Source organism: Pezoporus occidentalis, unplaced genomic scaffold, assembly GCF_034315485.1.
Source record: "Pezoporus occidentalis ecotype Australia unplaced genomic scaffold, CSIRO_AGI_Poc_V1 ctg46, whole genome shotgun sequence".
Lineage (NCBI taxonomy): Eukaryota > Metazoa > Chordata > Aves > Psittaciformes > Psittacidae > Pezoporus > Pezoporus occidentalis.
The window spans coordinates 1,936,600-1,955,239 of NW_026915791.1; positions in this window are offsets into that span (position 1 = coordinate 1,936,600).

The window sequence follows — 18,640 nt, forward strand, 5'->3', positions numbered from 1 at the left end:
GGGCTGTACCGTCCCTCCAACAGATGTCAGGGTGGTTGAAGTCACCCATGAGAACAAGGGCCTGCAAGCGTGAGGCTTTTCCTATCTGTCTGTAGAACGCTTCATCCTCAGATTCCTCTTGATCAGGTGGTCTGTAACAGATCCCCACAGTAATGTCCCCCATAGCTGTTTTCTCTTTAACCCTGACCCACAAACTCTCTGTTAACTGCTCACCTGTCCCCACACAGAGTTCCATACTCTCCAGCCTATCCCTAATATAAATAGCAACTCCCCCTCCCCACATGCTGGGTCTGTCTTTTCTAAAGAGCCTGTAACTTTCCATTCTAACACTCTAGTCACAGGAGCCATCCTACAATGTTTGTGTGATACCAATGATATCATATCCCCGTAGACATGCACACATCTCTAATTCCTCTTGTTTGTTCCCCATACTTCGGGCACTTATATAGAGGCATCTGAGCTGAGCTCCAAATGAAGCCAGCTCATTGGCTGGAGTGGCTGGAATATCTCTACATTGCTCCAAGCACTTATTATAGGTGCTGGCAACTGACTGGGAGTGTTGGGATGGAATGATGGCCCCTTCCCCCAACACATCTAGTTTAAAGCCTCCTTGACCAGCCTGGCAAGCCTCCTACCAAAACCGCACGCAGACCACCTCCACCATCCTCCAGTAGACCTGGCCTCCTAAATTGAGTCCCATGATCTAAATACCCAACCCCCTGACTATGGCTCCACTGTTCTAACCATTTATTAACCTGGCCAATCCTCCTAGCCTTTTTAAGGTCCTCCCCTGTATCCTGGAGGATTGACAAAAAGACAGTCTGAGCTCCAGAGCCCATAACCACCTCTCCCAGGGCTCTGTAGTCCTTCTTTATGTTCTCCAGGCTACTGCTATCTGTATTACTAGCAGCCACATGGATCACTAGAAGTGGGTAATAGCCCGTGGGGCTTACTAGAGCAGACAGCCTCTCTGCAACATCCCTGATCCATGCCCCTGGTAGGCAACACATCTCCCTTGAGACTGGGTCAGGCCGACAGATGAGTGCTTCTGTTCCTTTTCAGTGTAGAGTCCCCTACTACTATGAGCCACTGCTTTTTCCTGGCAGCACCAGTAGAGATCTTCTTTACCAGTGCATCAGCCGGCTGTTTCTGGTACGAGTGCATTTCCTCATTAGCCCCCTGCAGGCCGGCAAAGCGGCTCTGGGCTGGGGCAACAGATTTAGGAGGAAACCCCTTGCTTTTGCTTGTCCTCTTCCTCATTTTTGGTTTGTTTTTTTTTTTGTTTGTTTGTTGTTGGTTTTTTGTTGTTGTTGGTTTTTTTTTTGTCACTATTTTCCAGCTTCCCGGGTTAAGGGCCTCTTTCTTCCCTCCATGAGCTACAGGGGACGCTTGAGGCCCCTGCACAGTTTGGGCCTGGAGCAAGCATTCCTGCTTCCTCTCAGCTTCTCTGACATGTCGCAGTCTATTAACAGCATCCCGCAGCTCAGCCCCTGCTGCAGGAGGGCCTCCACCAGGGAGCACCGAGTGCAGCCCTGCCCGTTGCGCACCCTCCCCTCACCAGACCGGTGCAGGCACTCTCCTCTCTGCACCCCGAGCTCTGCACCGCAGCCTCCCCTCTCACCGGCTCTGTCTGGGTGGCACCGCCGGGGCAGCCAGAGCAGAGCTCCCGGGCCGGGCCCTGCTCACACGCCGAGTGCTCACCATCCCGCCCGCCAGAACCGCCCCGACCCGCCCTGTTCGCCGCGCTCCCTGGGGCAGGTTTTTAACCAATCAGGGCTGGTGCCGCTGCTCCTGGCTCCGCCCCCTGTGAGTCAGCTGCTCGCTCTCGTCAGCTGAGCTGCCGGCTCTGGGCAGGTCCTGTCGAGGACTTGAGGCTCCCTCGGTGGCTCTCGCGGCTCTGAGCTGAGGCTCCTGGACGCTGATCTCCCCCCGCTCCGGTGTTGCAGGCGTCCTCTCTCGAGCCACTCACCTCAGCAGTTGACAGATAGATTACTTATAGCATAGTTCCGTCAGGTATTACTGAAAAATATGCAGAAAATATCTGGATTCATGTTCAATCACTCAAAATAGTCATTCCATATAAAAGGCTTTAAACCTACATATATATTATCAGACTATTTCCAGGAATCATGACTTGCTCAGGCTGTAGATGATACGCACAGAGGCCGCGTTTGCTGAAAGCCAGTGGCTAATATAAAATTCTTGAACACTAAACTAGTCTTTTCCATCATGCTGGGAATGATGCCATTGCCTGTCACCTCCAGGTTTGAACTTGCAATAGGCTGAGGCAAAACCTGATGTAAACAGGTCTAAAAGCATTGCACAGACCACCAAGAAAAGACACAGGAAGAAGGAGCTGAGTCTCTTCCTCCCATTCAACACCATAGTATGAGCACCTGAGCAAACCCGAGAGGTTCAACCACACCTGGCAGCACAACATCCAGGTTAAAGCAGTTGTCACTGGATTTACTCTTTCCTGTAGAGCATGAGGAGTTTAACTTGTCTCTGTCCTTCACTGCAACCAAGTTTGGTTTGCTGCCTATTTCAGACTGTCTGTCCTGAACAGTGATGCATGAGGCATGAAAAAGCACTCTCACTTGGGAATTGAAAGTGCTGCTCCGTTAACTGTAAGGTGTTGGAGGGTAAAGGTCCAGTAGGGGCATTCAGCATCTGCTGCTCCTGTGGTGGATGTTGCATAGAGAGATGGAAGGGACAACTCAGTGTAATAGGCAGGATCTGTATTTCCAGGGCTACATTTGCAGGGGGCTCCAGCCTTATGGCTGCAAGTTTGCAGGGAGCCAGTAAAAGGTGTGCCTGGCTGTAGCAGAGACATGCTATTACGGTCTTATGTGACATATTATCTGACACATTTTATTTGGTATGTCATACCCTCACTCGCAGAGGCTAACAAATGAAATCACAGCTGTCAACCATCCAAATTAAAAATAAATCACTCTCTGACCCTTGAGCCCAAGCTGACAAGTCATTCCCCCACCCAATGGCATCACGTTCACTCTCAGTTTCCAATCCTCTGCTATCATCCCTGCCTTGATTTATTTTTCAGTTCTGGCCTGGCAAAGCTGGCTCTACCCACCTTTAGCTGCCTGGGTGCAGCCTCCATGCAGTGATCCGCAGCCATGGTGGAGGGACTCATAGGAGGTGGGACAAATGTGATGTGCTGAAACCAGGCTGGGGAGCCCTGGGTCTGGGCACGGTTCCTGCTTGATGTGGGTGTGCTCTTCAGGTGGCAGTTTGGGGAGGAAGAACAAGGGGGATCCACAGAGCCACCTGAGCCCCAGTCTAGTGCCCATGTACCCAGTGGATCAAGCCCTGGCTGGCTGGCTTCTCCAGGCAGCTGGAGTACACCATACAGACAGTCCCTGGTCCTCATGGATCACTTCAAACACTATCTGCCTGATGGGCACTATGGCTTGGTGAAAGCAATCCACGTCACTTCTAGAGTATATTAAAGATAATTCCTTGATGCAGCTGATCAGTGAAATGACCAGGGTAAACGCTCTGTTGGACCTGCTGCTCAAACAAGGAAGAGAACTGTCTGATGATGCAATATTAGATAGTGACCGTGAGAGAATGTGGAGTTCAAGATCCTAAGAAGAATGAGGAAGATAAACAGTGGCAATAGAACTGTGGGCTTCAAGAAAAAATCATTTTAGCCTCTTCATGGACCTTGGCATCAGAGCATGGCAGACTCTGATGAGAATATGCCCCAGGGGGTAGGAGGGACAACAGCAAAGGGGCTGAGGAGAGCTGGCTAATGTTCATGGCAGCCTCCTTAAAGCATGGGAATGGTTCATTCCAAAGCACCAGAAGTCAAGCAAGTGTGGCAAAAGGCCAGCATGGATAAATGTGAGCTCAGACATGACAAATACACAGAATGTGGAAGTGGGGACAGGCTGGTTGGAAGGAAAACTGAAGACACAGGAATGAACTCAGGAAAGCCAAAGCTCATCTGGGGTGGAAATGGTCAGGGCAGGACACAGGCAGCCAGACAGGTTTCTGTAAGTACACCACTAGCAAAGGGAAGGCGAAGGAGAACGTGGGCCCACTGCTCAGCAGGCAGGGGAGGTAGGGACAAGTGATGGGGGAAGGTTGAGGACTCAATGCCTTCTTTGCCTCAGTTTTCACAGGAAAGGCTTTTTCTCAGGCCTCCCAGGTCCCTGTGCCTTCTAGTAGGCTGTGGGGGAGAAGCAGTACCCAAAGCAGAGAAAGAAAGAGTAGCCAATCATGTAGCCTACATGGATACACACGGTCCATGGGACTCTCTAGGGCTGCAGCAGCTAGTATAGCCAGCAGACCCAGAGAAGTGATCCTCTGCAGCACTTGGAGCATCACAACTGGAGTCCTGTGTCCAGCTTTGGGCTCCCTTGTGCAAAAAGAATACAGACATACCTGCTGCCCAACAACATGTACAGCAAGTTTATTTCTAGTTATCTCATTTGTTTGCCTTTCTGTTCTGTAGACTGATGCTTTGAACCCATAGTCACGTCTCTCCATAAATGAAGGCAACTGAGAAGAACCAATGTTTTTAATAAAACTATTTCAGACTGTATCCAAAGAAAATGATATCATGGTTACAGAAGAAAAGTCTGAATTGTTTTCCATTTCAGACACATGTTTTGAGTAAGAAAAGAAACTCCTGTATATTTTAATAGTGAAACTCACCAAGAACTCATGTTTTCAAGTAAACTGTTGCTAGGATGTTCAGCAGCATCAAGAAGACCTTCAAATAGACTATTTAGCAAATAGCCTTGCCTATGAAAGCTGAAAGATTTGGTAACATTTAGTAATTTATGTCCTGCTTTTTCCAGGGGTAGGTAATAAATCAAAGCAGGTATTTTACCTGAAGATATGGAGAGAGAAGGTAGTCTGCTCTGCACCTTCATTATTTGTCTTCAGCTTCAAAGCATACAGTGGTTGAAAGCTCCAAAACGGACACATAATGATGCCCCATAATCAGCAGAGTAATCATGAGATGGCTGTGTTACATTACTCTCTCCAGAATATTAATGGAGTGAGGACATTACAGACTGATGTGCCACAAGAGTTTAAAATCCTTACAAATGGTTTCTTAGTCTGTTATTTCTGATGCTGTGCTGCTCCGCTGTCAAGCCTGAGAACAGGAGGAGGAAGGCAGCCACATGCTATATGCAGCCTGTTGAGATGCAGTGCAGTCTGTATCTCCTCTCTGCTGCATGTCCCTTCTTCAAAGAGCCACAAATACAGAATTAACCTACAAGCAACATGGTTTTGACCTCCAGGACTGATCCAGCACTTGCTTAGGCTTTAAGCCCCAGCCAAGTAGCTGGAGATGAGAGCATCTGCCACAGGGAGTCAAGACATACTCTGCCAGTAGCGAACCTGTGGTCAGCCTTTGCACAAGCATCCACACCACCTTCTGAGCAGCCCCTGATGGGCTGGGCTCTGGTGTGCCCACCTCCACATGTGGTGGTAATGGTCTGATCTGATGGCTGCATCCGATTCAAAGTAGATTCTGGGGAGACAGCACTATAGCCAAGAGCTAATCTAATCAGTGCACTCACCTAACCAAAATGATGGTCAAGGTCCAGCCCAGCCAAGTTTGAAAGAAACTAACATCTCTAATTGGCAGGGAAATATGACTGGGTCACTGATCTCACTCCATAACTTATGGGCACCCCAGGGCCCATGAAGCTCTCCAGCACAGCAGCAACTGCACATCAGGATACCCACTGGAGGAGGGATGCCTCTCAAGGTTACTCCTCAAAGCTGAGAGATTCCTGACCACAACAGATCCTCAGTAAGTGACTGACAATTTGCTGGACTTTGAAATCTTGTCTAAGTGATATAAAGGATTGGTTGTGCGCCTATAATCCTTTAGATATAAACTGCTGACCACATCTGGGACTAAGTCTGGATCCAGCTTCACCTTGTCTGCTCTATGAGGAGTTTAGAACACAAGGGTGTCCTTTCTGAACCTCATGACTCAACAAAAGGGTCTCCTGACAGGTTAGTCTGACCCTGTCCTCTATGCAGTAAATACTCAAGTGCATCTCATCATCAAATTTTGTTAAACCACTGCTGCATTGACTAACAAACTCTGTTAAATTGTTGTTTTATGTTAATAAACATGTTGCTACTTCTCTCTTACCAGTGAAGTGTGTCGTTCCATCTGTGACACCATCAGGAAATCAGGGCTGTACAAGACACACTAACAATAAGGGGGATGATTCTGTAGACAAATTTTAGGTCACTGCCTTCTGTTCAGAAGCACAAGTAGTCTCCCAGAGGACATCGGATATTTTATGCACTGGGCAGATACCCACACATTTCTGCTGGGAGCAGGGGAACCATTCCCAGCACTGGGCAGCATTAGTCAGGGACAGGACAGGAAGGTGACATGAGACTTGGGAAAGACAACCACTCTTTGGCAAAGCATCTTCACAGGTCCAGATCCAAACCACAGCTCATTTGGTATTGTTCAGCGGTACACTTGGAAATGCAATGGAACAGCTACTCATTCTGCTTCTATCCCTCTGTCAGGAGGAAGAGGATGTACTAATGCTAAGAGCAACAGCTGGATTATCTGTATTGTAAACTTCACCTTCACTACAGAAAATACTAATTTCAAGTTAACTTTACAGGACATAGTAGCTCTTATTTAACAACAGCATACAGAAATCCACTCTAGTTACTGCAGAGCAGCAGCTGTGGTGCGGAACAGCGCAGGAAGAGCTGGGGACACATCTGCAATTCTCCTGGTTCTGCGCAGGGCTGCTGCTGTCACACCATGTGCCATGGGGCCATTCATAAGAAGAGGCTCCGTAATGTGAGCAGGGGAGCCAAGACAAACTCACATCTCTGTCCTGACTACTCCTTTTCAATGAAAGCCTATTTTCAAAGATAGTAGTCAGAAAAAAATGATTGTTTTATGCTGAAAACCCTTATTCCCACAGCATTCCAGCTGGCATTAAAGCTAAAGCACACCAGCTAGAGCATGTCAAACGAAATACTTTCCATCACAAATGTTGCTCTTGTATCTTAGTACAGCCATCCAAATAAATGCTAATGCCACCCCACCTATACATCAATCCCCCATGCGCTATAATTCCTCATGTAGAAAGAGATGCCATGAAATCCTAACAAGAGGGACTCACAAAGCAAAATGGAATATTAATCCAACCCAAACCCTACTCTTAAGAGTCAGCATGACACAACACCCTGGCAGTTTTTCCAGCCTTAGCCAAATATTTCTGGTTTTCAGGTTTTGCCAGGAAGTCAAGGTCATCTCTCAACACCTCTTGCAAGAAACTTTTTCAATTTCCCCCTTGAAATAATCACAGAAAAAAATATTTTTTAGAAATTTAGTTTTGAAACCTATTTCAAATTAATTTGTCAGGGAAGTGAGGTTTGTGGCTTCACTGTGTTCTGGCTATTTCATTCAGTGCCATTCTCTGGGTAAGCCGTACTAATAACTTTATAACTTGCCAACTTATTTCCTTCCGTGGATCCAAACAGGGATGGTGAGCAGAGTAACACAGACTCGCAGGGATGCTCTCTGACCTCTTTATCTTCACTCCAGCAACATCTCTGACTTCATCTAATTCATTCTCCACAGAGGGATAAGAAAAAAATATGAAAAAGAGCAAGTCAAACTGCTGGAGAGGCTTCACATAGCTGAAAACAGCTCCACAGGCTCCCACTAATTGCACCTTGCTGTCCTTGTCTCTTTGCATGCCACTTTGACTCCCTGACAGGAAGGCATTTGCAGAGGTAAGACAGTACAAAAGACAGCCCTGAATGTTCTCTGAATTGCATGTGTTGTGTCTGTGCCAGCGATGTGGGTGCTGCTGCGGCTGAGTGCTGTGCTGAAGCCCTGCAGCCTGCTGTGCCCACCCAACCCCAGAGTCCCTCAGTGGTGGAGCTTGGAACGTACCTCTGGAGCTCAGGTGGTCCAACCCCCGACTCCAGCACATCCTGCTTTGGATGCAGAGGTGGGAATTGCTGGCACCAAAATAGATTTCACCAGCTGAGAGCTCACCTCCCCGGGAGTCCCCCAAGCACTTTCAGGCAATTTCAAAGCCTTTAAGTGCATGAGGTGAAGTAAGTGGAGCAGAGGATCCATCACAACCTACCACACTCCACTTAGGACACTGCAGCTGAGCTGAACGCTCACTGCTTGTGTTGATTTTAAAGCCTGATCCTCTGTGGGATGAACAGTTATGTTTCTTCCCCAGGGTGGAAAACGGTGGGAGGTCAACTCCATGGCATACCCTGCCCGGGGAAAGCGTTTACACTAGGATCCACACGAGGAGCTGACACACCTCGTCCCACCGGCCTTCTGCTAAAACAAGTGGGAGAAACAACTATTTTCTGTCCTCTCCAAGTTGCCTCGTTGCTGCTACCAGCGTTGCTCCTGCAACTGCCGCTTGGCACCAAGCGGGACATGAAATGAAGGCTGTTCTCGCCACCTCGTGCTACTGATGGTAATTACAGGAGAGCAGTTACGGAATGCCCTGCTCTGATGCTTCACCTGCCCTCCCAGGGAAGTTGCACATGGGACTGGTCTATTGTAAGTGCCATCAGTAGAGCTAGATGGAGAGAATGGTGTTGGAGCCCTGTTCAGTGCCACAAAGCAACAATGCCGACGACAGGCTTTTGAGAGGAAAACAAACAGTTGCTGTTTCTTCCATTTGCATCAGCATTGCAAAGCAGATGGCCTGGGATATGTGGTTTGGCGCAGAGGCATTCCCCAGGCTGGGAATCTGATTTGTTTTCCCAGGCAAATCTGCTCTTGTGAAGGGAGCCCTGCATCTGCAGGAATGGACCATTTTCTAGATTCCGATATGCTAAATATCTTCCTATGGTTACAGAGTGCTTTTGCTGGCACTTTGTGTGTGTCTGTGTGCCCACCATGTACATTCTCATACCCATTATTGAGAAGAAATAATCTCAAGCCCCTTGAAGCTAGCAGAATACCTCCCACTAATATGAACTAGCTCTGCATCAAGGCTCCAGTAGTTTGACTCTGAATTGCTCTGGGACCACAGGTCAACCCACATCTAGAACTTCTGTCTCCCTCTGCTACACAAGAAAAAACATTCCAGTATTCCTGCATGACACAGACTCAGCACAAGAACTGGATATACAGCACTGTGATACACACTGGACTGTTTGCCAGTTTACTACCAAAGCAGGAGAAACTCTAGCATACAGAGACAAGATTATTTGCATTTAAGTAGCCACTCTCCTCCTGCCTGCATACGGCATAAAGGAGGGAAGCACTGCTGCCTCATGGCAAAGGACCACACAGCCCTTCCACCCGACATCCTCACATCTCCTCTCCACCACAGCACTTTCATGCATTCGCTGTTCAAATGGCCCCTTCAAAATGCAATGAACAAATCCCAGAGTGTGATTTGCATGGGAACTTTTACACTGAGACCTCTCAGCATCATCCCTACGTGACTTCAGGGTGACAGTGGCATCCTAAGGGTTTTATGGATTCTCTGACTTCCAGTGGTTTTAATTTCTTCATTCCAGTGACTGTGTACTCTGTGCCCTCACCACAGAGCTGGGAAAGGATCCCAGGGCTACCATCATGCACTGTTCACCTGCAGAAGGCCCATGAGGTGTGAAGGCTGCAGGCAAGTGTGGTCTTGTTGCACCACATGTACTAACTCTCTTCCCCACTGGGGACTCTGGAGTCAAAGTATCCACCAGCAAGCAGGCCAGCCAAAAATCAGTGCAGGGAGCAGACCAGAGAGTGGACTTTGCCCCCCCCCCCTTAACAACACTGGATATGACAGGAAAGAAAGCAGCAGACAACCAAGAGGGCAGAATCAGCATCTGGAGCAATTCAATTTGAAATTAATTACATGAGTTATGTAATGAGGAAGGATTAGCTAAATTAGTGTTCCTGGGTGAACTCAGAATGCAGATAGCATGATCACAGTCTGTGTCTTGAGCGCACTCCTGCTCCGCATTAACACTCTCCCACTACTGCACACAGTATATCATTTGGTGTGTTCGGTGACTGAAATATTTCAAGTTTCAGACAAAGATAAATTGAGGTCTGCAGCATTTGTTCTTTCCCCCTAGTTACGCTCCTGCCAAGTACCTGATGGCACCTCTGTGACACCAAGACTGTCAGTGGCAGTCACTGCACAGCTCTAAGCTCAACGCGAGTAAAGCGTCATCTTGAGCTGACACAGCCACATAATGGCTGACCTTGGGCTGGTTCTGAAGAAAATGAATTAGCTTATAGAGGTAGTCAAGTGGAAAGCTGAAACTATCATTTTCCAAAGATATTCAAGGTAAAAAGCCTCAAGGACAATCTTTTGTCAGTTTCTGAGACTTGATTAACTGCCTTAATTCCCTATGATTAATCGCTTTCAAATCTCAGGAGACCTGAGTCTCTGTACACATCATGTGGCTGGAGTGTCTTCGAAAAAGCCTTTCTCCAAAGATCCCTATGAGCTGCTCAAGAACCACGGTCACCAGTGCCCCCAACAGACCACACAACCGTGTGCTTTCCTCATTGAAGCTTTTCTTCTGCTGCCCCACCCACTTCACACACAGAGGGGATGCAGACAGAGATCACAGTTCACATGATCTGGGAAGAGCTGTTTGCCTCCAAACCTGGACAATAGGAACATCTCTTTTTGCCAGGATCAACTCAGTCAGTACAAATGGCTACCTCAGCACCAATCTCACCAGGAGAGGAGTTTGCTGGACTTTGGTGGATAACCACAAGACACAGCATCCCTCTATGTATAGGAAACAGGTCTCTTCTATTTTAGGAATGTCAGCTTCTCTTCTGCTCTCCAACAGAAATGGCATTAGAGTGTAAGAAAGGTGTTCAGAGTACGTCTGTATTTCCATGTCCCTCCAGCAATCATCGGGTTCTTCAGCAACCTGGTAGGCAGACTGTTGTGCTGCCACTCCAATTCTGCTCACATTGATCTTTAGAACCATACATGAAGCTTTTGTTTCACCAGTGACACCTGTACAAGAGATCTGTGACACAGAGCAGAATAAATAGTGGAAAGAAACCTGAGAATTATCAAAACTCTACTGAAGAGTTAGCAAAACCCTGCTGATAACGGCTGCTGTCCTTGTGTGCAATAATGGTCAAAACCAATTTCATTCTCTTAAGTGATCACTAGCGGATGCTCCCAAACAGTCAGAAGTGAGGGGAAGCTCTGGCAGTATGTTTCAGCCTTGTGGCCTAAAGTGGTGGCTAAAATACAAAGAGGAAAATATGAAAAGCAAGAAGCATTGGTCTCATCACCTCCTATGGCTTGCCACATCAGCATGCGTTCTTCAAATGAATAATGCCTGTTTCACAGTTCATGGTAAATCTAGTGATGTTGAACATTTGGACTTATTATTATAAGCAAGATCAAATGAATATATTGAATAAGTATGAAGCGGTTAAGTACACATGCACCACACAGGCTTATACAATATATCAGTAAAACACTGGTAGCTGAATCATTAATCACTTGTCAGAGGTTAAACCAGTAGGGCCTCCAGTAAAAATGCACGGTATCTTATGCAGCACACGGTCCATAATAGATAAAAAATTTATCCTGTTTCTGCCCTCGTTAATAGAATGAGAACTGCATCTACAGGATCTATAAATAAACTACCAAGGCTGACTTACTGCTGCTGTACTTAGCAGCAGGAAATTGCATAAAAAAGTTGCCCAGGCAGCCAGTGACCTTGAAAGTTGATGTGAAGAGAATGCACATGGGCTGATGGTGCTCCCCTGAGGTGGGCTTCTGAGCAAGACTATCACAGCAACTGTACAGGAGAGCTGCAATTTTCTCATTTGTGTTACAGAAAGTCAGAATATAGCTCACATGAACTGAATGGAATTGCACATGGATTGGATTATTACTTTTATTTATATTTGTACAGAAAATGAAAGTGCTGCAGGGATCAATAGAGTTTGTATTCTCAGAGCAAAACACAAAAACTTGTTCTGTGGGAACAACTATTGAACTTCATTGAGCACCCATTTGTGCACTCAGTTATTTGTACCATTTTCCACTAAATGTCTCTAATCTTCCATTAAATGAATCCCTGCTGACTAAGGCACAGGGCATATAGCTTTGGTTAACATACAGGCAACAGCTCATTTCTGTAGTAGTGCTTCACTGCTTTGGGCACTTGTTGGACTTTCCCACTATGCCCACACACGCAAAGCAAGCAGAAATCTCAACACACTTGGGAGAAGACCTTGAGATTGAATTCATGACCCTTGCCTGGGTGTTTCTTGACACAGCCCCACAGTGCCCATGTCTGACCCTGCTCTCCAGCAGGGAAAATATGTGATAAAAGGAGGATACCATTACATCCAAGGAAGTTACCTGCTGCTTCCCACTACAGTACCTTGTTTTCATTGCTTATGCCTCAGATAAACTTTTGGCATGTCAGTTTACAATTTCTGTGCTCGGCCAATCCCAAGATGATCTTTCTGGAACATTTCCACTGCAGCAAGTAGGCTATTTCTAAGAATGACAGTAGAGAAAAACATGAAGAAGGGTGAAGGCCCAAGAGCAGGCTGAGAAGCTGGGAGACTGAGGATGGGAACTAGAAGAGAAAGGAAGGAACGGGGCTAAGAAACCTGGATGGACCAAACTTATTTATAGAAAAGTGCAGGAACTGGAATAATGAGAAAGGATGAGGACAAGCAAAGAGAAGTCTCATCTCATCTCATCTGCTATAACTAAATCACCCACCCAGCAACTGGTTCACATGTTCCTTATTCAGCTTATTATTGCTAATCTAGTGGTAGAAGCTTTTCTTGTTGCTTTTGTCAACTCTTGCAAATCTCAACTCCAGGTGGCACTTGTCTTTTGTGATACCACCCCTATGGCAGTACTTCTAAATTCCTCCTTTGTAGCTTAGCTCTGCCTCCACCTCCTGTGTGCTGCCTTTCTGACTCCTCTGCTTACCCAAGCTGGTCTTGTTTCCTGATGCATCTCCTCTTCTTGAGATGGAGTTCCTGAGCTTCCAGCTCTTGTGCTTGAAGGGTGCCCTCCTCACAGTCCTGCCAGTTTCCTTAAACTCCTTTGTCCTTCAGAGCTTCCCCCCACAGGATCTCACCTATCAGTTACCCAAAATACAAAAAATCTGCTTAATTTTAGTCCAGGTTCTGTATTCTGATACTCTGTCACTGCTTCTTCCATGACCTTGAATACTTCCTGGTTGGTTTGGACAAGGCTGACACTGATAACCATATCCACATCAGCAGTGGTTGAGCTCTGTAAGACCTTGACCATATTCTTGACCAGACTGGAACTGCATTCACTAACAGCTTTAATGTTCATAAAGAAATAGTCTTTTTTTTTTTTTCTTTTGCATAAGGTTGAGACTGTGCAGTGGCAAAGATCTACAAATGAATGCTCTTATGTTGTGCCCTTTGCAAAACCTAGGGATTCAGTGTTGCTAAAACACAAAGCAGAAAATCACAGGAACACAAACCAGAGCTGAAGGAGTTGCAGACTGTAAAATGCCATTGCCTCGTGGAACCCAGGGATAAAGTTAAAAAGTGCACTTTCTCTCCGCTGGCTTCCCAAACTTTGCCTGTATCTATCTTCACTCCATACTGCCTGTATGTATCTACTGACTCATGCATCTGCAGGGAACCATGACTGCAAGTCAAATTCTGCTCTGTTTCACTAGCAGATTCTCAGTAGCCTTTGAGACCCCAGAAGAAGCTGACACAGCACCTAATCTCCACAGTTTGCTCCAGAAATGCTATTTCCATCTGCCTTCTGCCCAACCGTGTCTTAGAAAACAGTAACCACAAACACTTTCTGCTGTTCCTACAATGGGAACGTTTCACATCAGCAGGGAAATGGCCCTCTGTGGGCACCCAGAAAGATAAAGCTGCTTTCCCCCGAAGCCTGCTGCTGACTGCAGCACTGCCTGCAGGCTCCCTGAATTAGTCACAGCAACAACTCCAGCTTCTGCAAGATCTGGTAATCTGCTGCTCTCTCAGGGCACTGTCTGATTTTGGAATGTCAGCTCTAATACAACAACTATCTCTCAAAACCAGCAAGACAAATGTTAACCCTTGGTTAACAGATGCCAACCCTTTGCAAGACAAATGTTAACATTTTAATGAGTCTTACCCCTTTAACTTGGAGTGAACCTGGAATGTTCAGAATACTGTGCAAGAGCAAAGAAAAGAAGCATTTAAATACTTTTGGATGTAACCTTCAGTTTCGCAGACATGTGGTAAACAAAGCCATCCCCAGATGCTGATAGTCAACATGCAGATGGTCAGTGCAGCATGGTGGGACAGGCATCGATACATGCTGCCACTGGTTAGTTAGATGGTTTTGGGATGGTCACTCTTGTACCCCTAGCTGGGCTCCTCTTCCAGAAGACAGTGGAGAAAAGGATCAGTAACACCGGACTCGCTTGCAGCGTGCTGGGGGAACTGCAGATGGTGAGCACTGAGCAGGCTCAGGTTTTGCTAATGCAGGGTGCTTCCAACAATGAACTGGTCATTACACTGTGCTGTTACCAAAGTCATTCCTCTTTTTCTAGGCAACACGGATCTCACAGAGACAGAAATGACTGTCCATTTGCAGTTTAGAGTTACCACAGGCTTTTTATGACCACTGCGCTGCTTCCCAATCCTTGCGCTATCATGAGTTTTAGTGCCAGCCCAAATGAAACTCATTTTACAATATGCATTCATTTTCCTGCTTCTTAATAGAACAATTTGGAAACCAACCAGACACTCTGAACAGCACCACTATTTTTTCTTTATGGCAACAAAATGGGTGCTTTGCCTTTCTTTTCTCAGGGAGAGCAGGCAGCAAGGGCAGCACCCCAGCTTGCACAAGGATGTATTTTTTCACATAGTGATTGCGCACAAAACTCATCAGCATTTTTGCACTTCCAATCTGTCATTTTGTCACACTACTGTCGGGGGTAGAAATTGAATACTGGGTGAAATTTACTTTGTCTCCCATGTAGTGGGCAAACAAAACTTTGCTTATTATAATTTCATCACACACAGCATGAGCTGGTGTAAAAAATCCTCAGTAATGTTCCTTATCACTGACATGGAGTGCTGGACTCTTCCTTTAACCTTTGCTATAACCAAGGCTGTAGAAAGGCTGAAGAACGCATAGCTAGGAACAGAGAGTCTGTGTCTGGAAGAGCGCAAATGATGCTTCCAGATGGAACAGCTTCTGCATTGCTCTCCCTTCACTCTTCTCTCTCCATACCTTAAATACACCTATGTCTATTCTTTCATAATAACTTTTTACAGCTATTTCCCAGTCTTAACTGATAAACCTACTTGTGATACTCTGATGATTTCTTATAGGTATCCCAAACTCTCTGGGGAGAGAGAGTACACTGAGATGAAGAGAACACAGGTACGAAATGATCTCCTTATCGTGCCGAATGTCACTATGAATAAAAACCTTGGAAGAAAAACTATCATTAATGCAGCTTAGGTGATGTTGCTTTTGCAGGTGTGCCAGCATCGGGGGCATACACTACAACGAAGGTTGGTTTTCTCTGCTGAGGAAAAAATAGAAAGAGCTGACAAGAGATCTTGTAGAAATTCCAATCAGATCCTTCTCGTTTTGTTTCAAAATGGCTCTGTGTCCTCAGGAGTGCTGCACAGCCTGCTGCAGTTCAAACAAGTCGTAACTCTGGCAGCATAAGTGGATAAACAAAAAACAGAAGGAACTTGTCCCATCATTATTTCACTCCAAAGGATGTTTATTGTCACCAGAGTAATGATTCAGCTCTGATGTCTGTGGCACTGAAGGCTTTAAATACACATAGACAATTTTAATGAACAGGAGTAAGGAAAGTGATTCTTGCATTCACTGTACATGCAGAACTAATACAGGAAGCAAGGAATCATCCAAAAGTTATTTGCTTTTATGCATTACGTTCCTGCCCCTGCCTTACAAGGCTGCTGACATGCACAGTGTGTGTACCAAGCTGTCTGCCTACTCTCACATAAAGTCCTGCCAGTGCAGAGAACCCAGTTCAAGATTCAGATGTCCCACAGCCACCCTGACACTAGTCCCAGTCTCCCATTGCTCCAGGCTACACTGCTCCCGAGGACACAGTGCTACTTCTGAAAAAATATGAAGGAGCTGTTCTGAATTTCTTATCTAAAAGAACAAGTCAAAACACATTCCCTGTGGACCCAGGAATTCTGCTGGGGCAGAGAAGTGTCTCTTCAAAAAGCCAGTCAGTTCATGTGTGATGACACCCAGGAGAGAAGAGCTGCCACAGCTGGAAGAATGAGGACCTGTCCTGTCCCTGCTGGGAAGGCCAGGTAGCTGCAGTATCCCTCTCCACAGTTCCCTGTGGGGACTTGTGCCAGATGACAAGTGAGGGCATGGGTCCCAAGCAGCCACCAGCCACTGGCACAAAACAGGGTTTGTCACCTCATCTTCCAGCAGCTGCATCTCACGAATACATCATGGGTTGGACAGTCCCTGGCAGCTCCCCATCTATGAGGGGTCTAAAATAACAATGTCATTTAGCAAAGCAAACTTCAGCTTATAGCAAAATTAATGTGAGGCAGCTGTAAAGATACCCCTTAGGAGGATTAGCCACATTCACCACAGTGTTAAATCTCGCTGCCAGTACACTGTGAAATAAGATAAAAATAGATTGGATCTGGTGGCAGCCAGCACTGCCTGCATGAAGCAGTCCTGCCTGCATCCCACATGCTGAGGCTGGTAAGAGAACAAGATGGCATATTTCTGCTTCCTCAGATCTGCTTCTACTGCTCTTCGTGTTTAAGAGGAATACTGCAAGTGAAAGCTGAGCTATATTGAGATTTCAGTGGTTTACAAAGCAATAATTTCAGAGAAAAGCATGTACCATGAAGTTGCAATGTTCTGAAATCCTTCACAGCTGTGAAGGAAGGTAGCTGTTTGCCCAATTTAACTCATCAACCCTGAGGAAAGAGATCTTGCAAGGGATGCTCTCAGTAGAAAAACATAGATTTGATCTGCCAGCATCTGTATCAATCAAACGATAGTTCATGCCTTTATTTTGCCAGAAGGGATCACTCTGAGTAACTGAAAGGGCACCACCAGGCAAGTTTTAAGCCTTTGTGAAAATGAAGACCTCCTCCTTATTGTAAAAGACACCTCCAAAGAATAAAACCACTTTCAGAAAAAGGATCATTTATCACTTCCTAAAATAGAACCCTTTGGTTCTGCAGCATCTAAAAGACTAAAATTTCAGAACCTCTTTTTACACCTTTTGCTAATTCTTTAAAAAGAAGCCAGAGAAATATTTAATAACTTTCTACAGCCAGTCTAATATTTGAATTCTATTCCTTTTTTAATTTTTATTACTTGCTGATAGGCAGAGCTGATTTTGTGTAGTGAAAGGGCGAGAATTAGGAATACTCAAAAGAAATCCAAACCAACGCCACCACAGATTACTACATGGGATCTAAAGTCTGGAAACACCATTCCAGGCTGCTCAGCACAGGATATACTCACGACCCAAAGTGTGTCCTTTGCACACTCACCCCTACCTGCACTTGAGCACTGTGCCCCAGACTCTCACCTTATATATCACATTTTGCCTGCCACAGAGTGAGCAACTTCAGCCTAATGTGTTGTTCAGGTAATTGCTGCTTTGTTCTACCTATCTGTCCTGGTTTGGGCTGGGATATTTTCTTCCCAGTAGCTGGTGCAGTGCTGAGTTTTTGCTTTAGTCTGAGAACAATGCTGATAACACACCAGTGTTTTAGTTGCTGCTCAGCAGTACTTACCCTGATCAAGGACTTTTCAGTCTTTCATGCTCTGCCAGTGAGGAGGAGCACAAAAGCCAGGAGGAAGCAGAGACAGGACACCTGACCCAAAGTAGCCAAAGGGGTATTCTATAGCGTAGCATGTCATGCCAGTATATAGCTGGAGTGAGTCACCAGGAAGGACAGATCACTTCTTGGGCCAGGCTGGGTAGTGGTCGGTGGATGGTGAGCAACTGTACTGTGCATCACTTGTGTTTATTGTTTGGTTTTCCTTTTCCCTTTTAGTTTTATATTCTCCCCCCTTTTTATTTCCCTTATTGTTATTAGTAGCAGTATATTGTGCTTTAGTTATTAAACAGTTCTTATCTCAACCCATGGGGTTTACATCATTTTGATTCTCCTCCCAGTCTTCCCAGGGAGAGGGGAAGGGGAGGTAAGCAAATGGCTGCATGGTGGCGAGGTACCAGCTGGGTTTAAACCACATCACTATCTCACAGAGTAAACCCCAAATTAACTAATAACCATTACCATGTTGTTCTGAAAAGTACAAGAAACCCTGAAGATCCATAATGTATCTGGCTCTAGCAATGTTTTCACAATTAAAAAGTATTCAGAATGTATTTTTCTGCATTTACACAGAAAGACCTAATGTTACAAAAACCTGATTTCTACAGAACAGCTCCACAGTAAACAATGCAACAAAATTTTTTATTTTGTATTAATCCTGTTCATTATAGAATTAAGAGCACTACACAAAGGTTTTCTTGTCCCAAATATCTTTCATCTCTGCCCATTTTACAAACATCTTGGGCTTCGATTCAGTAAACAATAAAACATGACTAAGGCACATAGATGCACTGCCAAGTCATT